Source organism: Cyprinus carpio, unplaced genomic scaffold, assembly GCF_018340385.1.
Source record: "Cyprinus carpio isolate SPL01 unplaced genomic scaffold, ASM1834038v1 S000006585, whole genome shotgun sequence".
Taxonomy (NCBI): domain Eukaryota; kingdom Metazoa; phylum Chordata; class Actinopteri; order Cypriniformes; family Cyprinidae; genus Cyprinus; species Cyprinus carpio.
In genome coordinates, this window is record NW_024879238.1 from 720,928 (window position 1) to 732,455 (window position 11,528).

Genomic DNA, 11,528 nt, shown 5'->3' on the forward strand with positions numbered 1-11,528 from the left:
AGCAGTCCTGATTAGTCATATCTGAAAAAAATCATGAATTTACTGTCCTAAAATATTGATTAAAATATTGAATGTAACCCTGCAGCACAGAAGCAGTCATCAGCAGCACAGGTATATTATTGGTAGCAATAGACAACAATACATTGTAATGGTCACAATTATACATTTCTCTTTTTGATGACAAAAATCATTAGTGATATTAAGTAAAGATCATGTTCCATGCAAAATATTTAGTAAATTTCCTACCCGTAAATATATCAAAACTTAATTTTTTTGATTAGTAAATATGAATTGCTAAGAACTTCATTTGATTTTTGATACAACTTTAAAGATGATTGTCTCTATTTTTTTGTTTCTTTTTTGCACTCTCAGATAGTTGTATATAGTTTTTATATGATTGTGTGTAAGTTAATAGTTGGTATCTCAGACAAATATTGTCCTCCTAACAAACCATACATCAATGGAGAGATTATTTATTCAGCTTTCAGATGATGTAGAAATCTCAATTCAAAAATTGACCCTTATGACTGGTTTGGGTGCTCCAGGGTCACAAATATAAAGTAAAAGTGTAAGTGATGATCCCCCCCATGTATGTTGTCTTGTGTTCCAGCGGAGCGCCAGAGTCCTGACGCTAATGACCTAGAGAACATAATAGTCTATTACCTCAGGTCATTACTGAAACAAAACCTCGCGACGCTGCAGGAGAATCGTGTGACGATTCGGCTCGCCCGTCCCCACCATTCACATGGTTGAGAGAGTAGTGTGTGGGTTGTGTGTGTGGTGTGAGGTTTATCTATACTGGGTAGAGATTCATTTTTAATACTTCGGAGCCTTTCATTAGAGAACTGCAGGCCTGATTCTGCTGCAGTGCATTGTGGGCCGTCTCTCATGATTTATTTTGACTGTGGAAATTGTGTACTGCAAATTTGAGGCCAGTTGTTATCAGTCTGTCCATACACAAACCACAGTGCATGATGGGATTGTCCTGGTCACAAGGTTTAAGGACAGCCGCTCCAGCATGTTGGAGGGAAATGCTTATGTCTTCCATGAGAACGGAACCGCTGTAGGGAGATCCACAATGTCGGGACCCCTTCGAACAGCGGGAAATACACCTGCTGTGGCCAGGGAACAGGGGGCCTCGGCCTCCGGAGAACCAACGTCTACCTGGAGGTCAAAGGTGAGCCTACCCACTACATCACCGTTCAGTTCCTCTAAATCAGAGCTTCAAACCGGAACTGTGGAAAAACTAATAATAATAATAAAAATGATTTAAATAAATGTAAAAAATAATTAAATATTAAAAACAATCAATTATTTAAATAAATCAATTATAAAAGTGGACTAAAAAAATATAAAAAAGATTAATAAAAATTGTCATCAGAGATCAACATTTGAAAAAGTATTGCATCCATGCATTCGTCACATCTAGATTAGACTGTTGTTGCAGCTCGCTGTTCTATGAGATAAATCAGTCATCTTCCGTGGAGCGACTGCAACTGGTTCAAAAATGCAGCACATAATGCTATTCTGACCACATTACAGAGGCCAACCTGTTAAAAACTTAGAGTGGAATACAACATTTTAACATCGGTTTTAAGCCACTTCACAATCTTGCAACCAGCCTACCTCACACAAATCAATGAGACCACTCAGATCCAGATTTCTTTAGGAGCGTTTATCAATTCCTAGGTCCAGATTAAAAAACTTTTGGTGACGAGAAATGAGCTTTTGTAATTGTGTGTCTACATAGCACTCTGTAACAATCTTCCGGTTTCCGGATCCGATCGACTACTTCTTTATCTATCTAAAGATATGTTGCCTTAAATCTCATCTCCTTGATCGATTTGTGGCAAGTCAATGAAGTGTTTTTGTATTTATCTTTTGGGATCATCATTATTTTTAATTATTAGTTAATTATCTAGCTCTGCTGTTTTGTTGTCTATTTTTGCTATGTAAAGCACTTTGGTCAACTCTAAGTTGTGTTTAAATGATATATAAAAGATGAAGTTATAAAATAAAAAGATAAAAAATAAATATTTAAAAACAGTGATTTTAATAAAGAACTAATTAGTTAAAAATATTATTAAAGAACTAAATAAAGTAAAACACTTATTAAAAGAAATTAAAAAAAATATAACTTGGTATAGCTTAAACACACTTATACAATATATTTAAAATAAACAATACCAATTAATTTATATAAATACATCATTATTGATGATTTAAATAAATCAATGATAAAAAAAAATGATATAAATAAATAATGATGTACGATGAAAATAAACAAATAAATAAATAATGTAACCATATAAAACTTTCCAATATAAACTTTATTTTCCAAATAATATTTTACACATAATTTTTTGCCACAGCATTAATTTTAGGGACTTTAGTTTGTGAGTTAGTAGTTAATTTATAGTTTTTATACATGAAAGTATATTTGGGTTGTGATAAATTTGCAGGGTTGGAGGATAATTATATTTGGGGATGCGTGGGATCTTAAAGCATGCTGAAAACCTCAAAAAAAAAAAAAAAAAAAAAAAAAAAAAAAAATGCGTCTAAATAGTTCTGTTCTAACCAAGAGAAAATTATAGGTGAGGCGAGTATGTGAGAGGTTTTCAGTGTGTGCTCTGGCTGCGTGACTTTTAAAACCGAACCAGTACCTGGATATTGGTCTTAATGGCTTCCACTATCCATCCTGCAGGTCGTGTTTTCGATGCATCCAGGCCTTAGCTGCAGTGCTTTAATTGGGGGAATTTCACTGTGAGGTTTAAAGAAAATAAAGGGGAAATGGCAACTTAGCTGGTCAAAAGAGCGCGGAGTCGGGGTCTGCTCACTTTTCCTTGCCGAATGGCAAAGGGAGCTAGGGTCTGCGTCTCGTCTGAAGAGCACAACCGGAAGTGTGCTATATTAAGAGCATTAGCAAACGATGGATTGGGTCGGTTCATTACGACCTGGATGCGAGATGAAACTCACGATGCTAGCTGCTTCGTGTGATGTTATCAGGGTCCAAACCTCTGGTTTGACTGGATGAGAAATGTGCTGAGGTCTGCTCAATCCGTAGGTGTCTTTCTCTCGCTCCGCATCCGAGCCCACCAGGAGACGACCTGAGGGGCCCCGCCGCCGAGTACCGGGTGGTCCAGAGGAACCGGGACTTGGGAGCTGTTGTCGAGTGTAAAGCCAAGCACGACCCGTCCCTCGTGCCCACCATGACCTGGCTGAAGGACGACAGGGAGAGCTGCACTGATGATGAAAGTGTTTGAGAATCACACAATCACACACTGTCCTGGTCATGTCATAATCTGGGATGATGTTTTACCTCTCAAGCTCATCATTTGTAACCTCGTCACAATACTGAGTACAGTCGTATGTTTCTGGTTGAAAATTTACTGATCGATACAATCCACCAAAAATAACACTATGAAATAAAGCTGGTTAAACTTTTTAGCAACTATACTTTCAACACATTATTTTATTTTAGTTGATTTTTTTAAATGCATTAAAGTTTTTAAACTTTTTTCATAAGCTGTGAATATTATAAACTCATATGTGAACCATTTCCTAATATTTGCAAGACATTTTAAAACAGAACAAGTGTGGAAAAAGTTCTGTGTGCTTCCTTTAGTAGAGTGTGGCGCTCGCAGCAGCAAGAATATGGGTTTGATTTCCAGCAAACTGAACATGCATAAACGGATAATAAATACATGCACATTTAGTTTTAAGGATGAAGGCATCTGCCAAATGCAGAAATGTACCAACATCAATTCATTTTTTTTAAAAAAATGTTTTATTTGTGTTTGCATTTAACCATGAAATATCCGGGTCATAATCATATTATACATTCCATTCACACATTCCACAACATTTCAGAGTGTTGAAACTGTGTGCTGGTATGTTTATGAGTCAAAATGAGAAAAAGTCTGAACATTTCAAGAAAGGCATAAAAGTTAACCAGTATTTTTCTATCGGGTCAAACTGACCCTGAACAAACAGTAATATATGTGGGTTAAAGTCATCTCATACTATATCCCAGAGATGAGCAGTGAAATGTTTAATATTTCTGTCTTTTAAACACTTTAGGTGAGTAACAGTTTGAGTAGATGTTGTAGAAATTATGGAGAATCACTGACAGGTGAATCCTGCAGGTTTTTAGGGGGCTGTCCATTAAAATTAGCGTTTTGAGGGTGTCCTGCTGATGAAGCATCTGTGAAGCATCAGCGCTGATGTATCTGTGGGGAGCCGGTCCTGAGGGTTTTTGTGTCTGCTGATAACAGGTTTAAGGAGGACTCGGACAGTCCTACCATCACAGATGTCACAGAGAGCGACGCGGGGAGTACACGTGCTATCACGAACACCACGCTGGACCAGGACTCGGCCAGCGCTCAGCTCACGGTGGTCGGTGAGTGTTTGTGTGCTACACCCAGTGGGTCTCTCTAGATTCATTCGATACCAGGGTTTTTATTGACAGAAAAACAACTAACATAATAATAATAAGAAGAAGAAGAAGATTAAGTGTTAAAATTAGATCACAAGTAGATAAATAAATTGATATTAAATAAATATAAAATTATTTAAATAAGTGAAGATAAAAAATTACAATTCAAATAGAAAAAATTAATAATAATAGAAAACAATATAAAAAGAAGTAAAGTAAATCATGGGACAATTAAATTATAAAGGGGGTAAAAAAAACAACTTTGGGGTAAATCAATACATATTTGTTATAACAATATTTTAAAATTTACAGAAAATCCAACTAAAAACAAGAATTAAACGATCGGGTTTAAAAAAAGGTGGCAAGTAACCAGTTATTGACGCTACAATAGGGGGTAACATCAATGATTTTAAATAACAATCAGTTTGACTTGAAATCAATAACTAAAATAGGGGGTGAGAATGCGGTGGGAATTTAAAAAAAAAAAAAAGGGATATGTGAAGAAACATTTAGTCAAAATAATGAGGGGGGGGGGGGGTTAAAAAAAAAAACAAGGAGGGCGAAATAAACAATTGAACAGAATAGTGCATTTTAGAATTATTTTAAACCTAGAATGTTTTAATTGTCTGTAAATTAACACAGGGTCTCTAGGGGAAAATCCTCACTCCCTCTAACCCCGCCCACGCAGGAAAACGGACAAAAACCCGCCCACGCTAAACAAACTGGGCGGTAAATCTATGGTAGGCACCCAGCACATCAACAGTCCCATAAGGTGAAATAGGGGGGGGGGGGGCCGTGGGAAAGCTTGGGTAAAAAAAAGGCCAGTGAGGAAAAATACAAAAAAATGTATGGAGGGGGGCCGGGCTGTTGTGTGAATCACATAATTGGGTGTATGCTTCTATCTGAATTTGGCTTTGGGAGTCGTTCTGTTTGAGTTTCCCATGGAGAAGGGCCGTCGGTTGCGAGGAGTTAAGGGGATTGCATGCCTCGAGATCCCGGGTGAAAATTGGTGCTTTATTTTTGATTTCTGGGAGTGTGCGAGACATGCAAGGCTGTAGTTATGTGCGGGGTGCCCGACGCCGCATGGTGCTTGGGGCTGATCATGTGATCACGGAGTTAGGATGAATTGGGAGGGTTCATGGTCAAAGTGTAGGGAGGGGAGGTATCTTGGGGATGATACAAAAAGGACAACTTACACACCTGCATAAGGGGCTGGGGGTGGGAACCTTTGAAGAAAAAGACCGAAGTGTAATCCATGACGTCTGTTGGTAGTAATCGTGAGAGTCAACAACTTGGGAGAGTGCAAAGCAACTATCAGTCTCGCGAGAAACTGTTTCGATACAGTAAAAAGTTTACAGGTATGATATTTTCGGGGAGAGAGGACCCGGGAGACAACGGAGGAGTGTTGCGGGGGGGTTGGAGTGGGGACACGAATGTGGGTCAACCTTTATCTTAAACATGGGTCACAACAGGAGCGGGGGAAGAGTGAGAATCAGAGACAATAAAAATGGTTCACGGAGGTAAAGATGTCGGGGCACGATCCAGTAGTAAATCCAAAGGGGCAAAGAAGGGGGAGAGCATGGTCTAGTCGGTGGCTAACACCCAGTATCCGGAGGGCTTGACAAGAAGAGGGGTAATCCGAACAGCCTGAGCAATAGTCCGTGGCAAGGAATTGCAAACACAGTTCGAAACAGCAACAGCAAAGGTTAACGAGGAATTCCAAAACAGGCTATAAACTTCAGGACGAGGCCAAATCAGACAAGAACGTAGGATAACATGCAAGAATCAAGACACAGGGTTAAGCAGACTAAAGAACAAGGGTATCCCTATGATGTCTGGGAGATATTAGAGATGGGCCACAGTAAAGTAGCTATCACCGCGATGAAGCGATAAATGCCTACAAGCACTACTCTGGGCCGTGAGCGAGATGAAGTCCGATAAGCTAATAAATTAGTAATCTCACTGGAGTGCCATCTGTGTGTTGTGGTAATCATGGAAAATGGAGTTAGGGGAATGGCAGTCCAGGTTAATTTGTAAGCAGTCTGTGTGGTGTGAGAGATCAAAAAAATGGGAGAGCGACCGCTGGTGGCAATCGGCCGGAAGTCAAGGATCGGATTTGTGACCACCTATTTTTCTCTTCATTTGCTTCCCCAGAATTCTCTACTTCCCTGCTAGACTTTTTACACACTAATACATCTGAGATTGAATAGCTGATAATTAAATCAAATTCTGAAATTGTGTTGATATTGGATCAACTCAAGATTGATCCAATCCCAAAACACACACAGTCAAAATCATTCAGCCTTAACTTTTTTATCTGCCATCCACACGACAAACAGATCCCTTGCTACTGGACTAAAAATAACTGCTGTAACCTCAGTGCTTGATAACACAGTCCTGAGTAACCTGTAACCCGTCTCCAACCTCCCCTTCATGTCTATTAGATGTATATGAAAAGGGAAAAATTTTGTCTCATTTGGACAAACCCAGTCTGCAACCATTGAGTCTGGTTTCGTCCTCTCCACAGGACAGATACTGCTCTTTTAAGTGTAGTAAAATGACCTCTGATTCTGGTGCCCTCATCCTTCTGCTCCTCTGATCTGAGTGCAGCTTTTGATACTGCCTCACCTCAAGAATCTCGACTATCTGTTATCAGCAGATCTCGTTTCCCGTGGTGTACCTCAAGGTTCGGTTCTCAGTCCACTTCTGTTCTAATCTAATCTGTATGCTTCCTCTTGGTCAGATCATTCAGCCTCATGGTCTGAACCTCCAGCTTTTGCTGATGATACACATCTATCCTACTGTACAGCCAATTCTGTTTTTCTCCCATTTCCATGACTTCCTGCCCTTGAATCTCAAACTAGGATCTGAAAACTTCTTAAACTGAGATTCTGACAAAGCAGAACAATCTTTTAGTAGGCCCTTAATCCTTATCTCCTCCAATCATATTCATTCCTATGATAGAGACTACAGTAATTCACCATGTGGAATCATTCCAATATTATGCTTTGAATCTAACACTTTGTAAAATCTTATTTTTCTAAATCCCAACCCAACAACGAAAATTGTTTGTATATGACCTTTGCGAAATCACAAAGATGCCGAAACTGTTATCCATGCTTTAACCTTGCATCTGAACTATTGTACAGTAACTCTTTGTTTTTGTGCCAACCCACTAATGCCCTTAATTGCTTGCAACTAATTCAAAACTCTGCTGCACGTGCCCTTACATTGAAAAATAAATCAGCTCACATCACTCCCGTCCTTCAGCAATGCACTGGCTCCTATTCTTTCTTGTCCTAGATTAGGACCTTCATATCTTTCAGAATAAATATGCCCTTGCGTCCCTCCCTGCACTCTTAGATCTAGTTCTGAGAATTAGTTTGAATTACCCAAGTTGTTGGTAGGGTTTTCAGCTCCTAAGCTTTGAAATAAGCTGACTGAAAACCTCTGTGCCGTCTCCTCACTCCAGACCTTTAAGACTGAGCTAAATTCACAATATGTTTTAATGATTGTTTCTTTTCGGTTTTCATTTTGGTTATTGTCTTGTATGTTATATGATCACTGTCTGACTGCCTGTTCACAGTGTTGTCTTGATTATATAACTATATTATTTGTATCATGCAAAGTGTCCTTGGGTTCTCAGAGGCAATATAGAAATAAGATGTATAACTATATTATTATTTATTAGTGGTATTTAACTCTACAGAGCAGCCGGGAGTGCCAACCGATCTGGAGCTGACAGATCAGGAAGCGAGAAGCATTCAGCTCACCTGGATACCTGGAGATGAACACAACAGCCCTATCAAGAGTACGAAAACACACACACACCTGTGTGCATGCTTTTAAAGTTCTTTACATTTCTGTTGGGTGTAAGGAAGCTTCTGAATGACCTGTGTGTTCTTGCCGCGTCAGAGTTCCTGATCCAGTATGAGGATGCTCTCATCAGAGCGGCGTGTGGCACAATCTGACGGAGGTTCCTGGAACCAAGACCACGGCTCACCTGAAGCTCTCTCCATACGTCCACTACAGCTTCAGAGTGCTGGCGCTCAATGAAGTGGGCTTCAGCCGTCCCAGCATGCCCTCACGCCAGTACAGGACCAGCCCCGCAGGTACGGCACACGCGTGTTCATGCTCACACAAGTGTTCATCCGCTCATCTCTAATATGTCTCTAATACTTACAGCTCTGACGAGAACCCCACTGAGGTCAAAGGTCACGGCACCGAACACAATAATCTGGTCATCACGTGGAAGGTGAGACACTGATTATTAATAAGCACCTCATATGATGATATAAACAATGTTAACCCATGATGTTCATTGGAGCCCTATGAATACCTTTTATTTTTCCTCAGTTTTTGTTTCAAATTAATTTTGTTGAAATAAATTTATTTTCTTAATTGAAATTGATTTAACTACATCAATAGTGAATTAATAGCACTTTATCAACTTTATCAATTCCAATTTTTTTAATTCCTTTTTGTTTTCAAACAAAGTGGCACAACAAAGGTTTACTGTCAAAATTAAAACATGGCGTAAAATCATGACATTCCTGAAAAAAAATAATTGTAATTATTTTATTCTTATTATTATTATCATTAATTTCAGAAGTACATAATTTATTCACGTTAAACCAGTTTTTATGTGTATCTGATGATAGTTTTCTCAAACGAATGGCTCTGTGGAGATGAAGTTCATGTGTGTATAAGCCGTTCTGTTGGATGCATGTAAACACTGTGTTTGTGTTCATGCTTGTGTATGTGTTTGTGTTGGGCAGCCGCTGACGCCTCTGCAGGCCAATGGTCCCGGCCTGCAGTATAAGGTCATGTGGCGTCAGCAGGACATGGAGAAGGACTGGACGTCAGTCAGCGTGGCTAACGTCTCTAAGTTTGTTGTTTCGGGGACGCCCACGTTTGTGCCCTACGAGGTGTCGGTTCAGGCGGTGAATGATTACGGTCCTGGACCCAAACCCAGCGCTGTGATTGGATACTCCGGAGAGGACTGTGAGTGATGCTTTTAGCAGTGCCTTTATACGCTTGTCTAGCGGAACGCTGCTAATCCCAGAATGCACCTGTGCAGTTCCGTCGGCAGCTCCGGGTGACGTGCGGGTCCTGGTGCTGAACAGCACGCTGGCTGAGGTGCGCTGGAGCCCCGTTTCGCCCGAATCCGTGCGCGGGCGACTGCAGGGCTATAAGGTACAGATCTCCTCTCGTCATGTGACCTGTCGATATTCAAATTCAGATACTCATGATTAATCAAAGGTTATTTCTAAACATAATTATGAAAACAAGATAATCAGTGTAAAATGATAATTGAACCACATTGTGTTTCTCAATTCTCAAATTATTATTAATGTTATTCATTTATCTAATTTAAATTTATTTTACATTTATTTTTGTTTGTTTTTTTAGTTGATTTATATGTCTATTATAGATTTAGTTAATATTTTAACCTCAACACTTTGAAACTTTATATTTATTATGTTTTCTGTTTAAAGATTTAGTATTTTTGTCATTTTTACTAGTTTCTGTGTTTTTATGTCTATTTATTTTTTTATTACATTTTAGATTGTTTATTTATTTTTAGTTATTGTTGTACTTTAACTTAAACTAAGCAAAAAATGTGAAATGTTAGCTTGACAGCTAGCTGAAATAGTTAATCTCTTTCATATTTTATTTCATTTAAGTTGGTTTATTTTATTTCAAGTAATGAAATTGTTTTTTTGTTTTAGTTTTATTTAGCCATAAAACCCTGATCCACTGTTTAAAATTCAATAAATGCATGACTTTTCCAAAGTCACTGAATAATCATCTCAGTACTTTACCAAAATAATCATGATTGTGATTTTTGCGGTAATTGAGCAGCTGTAATTCACTTCACATTTACAAAATTTACATAAAAATAAAATACATACAACTAAGTCTAATGACCCACTTTTTTAGGAGACAAATGGACAAAAAAAAAACATAAAAACCCCTTCTTTATTTCAGCTAAAAGGCATGCTGGGAGGTTAGGAGTAGGTGGAGGGGAGAAAAGTTTTAACAGAGGTTGGTGTGTGAGGTGCATTACCATCGAGAGCCATTTTTCCAGCCAAAATCCACAGGAAAAAGGGACTGAACCCAAAAAAAAAGGGGGCCCGCTACCTGTCCCCTTTAACCTACAGCCTGGGGGACCCTTCAACACCGGGAGAAGGTCCCCCAGGGGGCCCAACCCTTCGGGGCGCCTAAGGGCAGAAAAACCGGAATGTTTTCTCAAAAAGGAGGACTCCAAAACTGTCACGTGCACTTTAAAGGGATTTTTCCCTTAAGGCAAATTTTAAAATCCATTTCCCCATTTTTATTAAAGGGCAATTTTTTCTCCCTTTTAAATGCGGTCCCCAGCTTTAATTTAAAATTTTTGTTGAAAAATAATAAGAAAAAAGGCTTTGGGCTTTCCCAAATCAATAAATCAGACCCCTTTTGACCCCAGGGGCCGACAGAATCTGCTCATATTTAGTTTTAGATTGTCTTTAAATGGCATAAATAAGTTCTAAATACAAAATATTTTAAAATAAAAAAAAAAAATTATGAAATATGAAACGAATCCATCAGTGGGGCAACAAGCACTGTTTTAATGGTGATATCATTGTTTGATTGTTCATTTTTTCAACTGATTCCTTAAAAAGCTGTTCATTCAAAATAAAGAAAGGTTTTAAATGAATAAGTTACGACATGCACTGTTTACAAGAAAAAAAACACGTTTTGTGGGATAAAACCTTCTGTTTGAAAATTTGGTTTAAAATGTGATTTTGGTCACTAAATATGACTATGTTTAAATCTTTTTTATTAACAATCCCTTTGAAAAAGTATTAAAAAAAAATTGCTTTTGCCCCAAAGCTGAACAGAAGGGCACGGGGTTTACTATCATTTTAACACGGGCTGTGTGTTTGTGTTCCATTTCCCAGGCGCCGTCCTTCTTCAAGGTTCTGCTTAATCTGGACTCTCTGGGGGAAGGGGGGTCCCCCCGAGAGGAACGGCCGTCGTCGGCTACACCTTTAAAATGAGGGTGAGAAAACCTGTACAGCGTCACTCGTTTATTGCTTTAAGCCGTTCA

General features: G+C 38.8%; 1 pseudogene; it reads left to right on the forward strand.

The window, feature by feature from the left end:
• Positions 1–10,553, forward strand: part of LOC122144051 — a 19,534-nt pseudogene extending 8,981 nt beyond the window's left edge.
• The last annotated feature ends 975 nt before the right edge of the window (positions 10,554–11,528 follow it).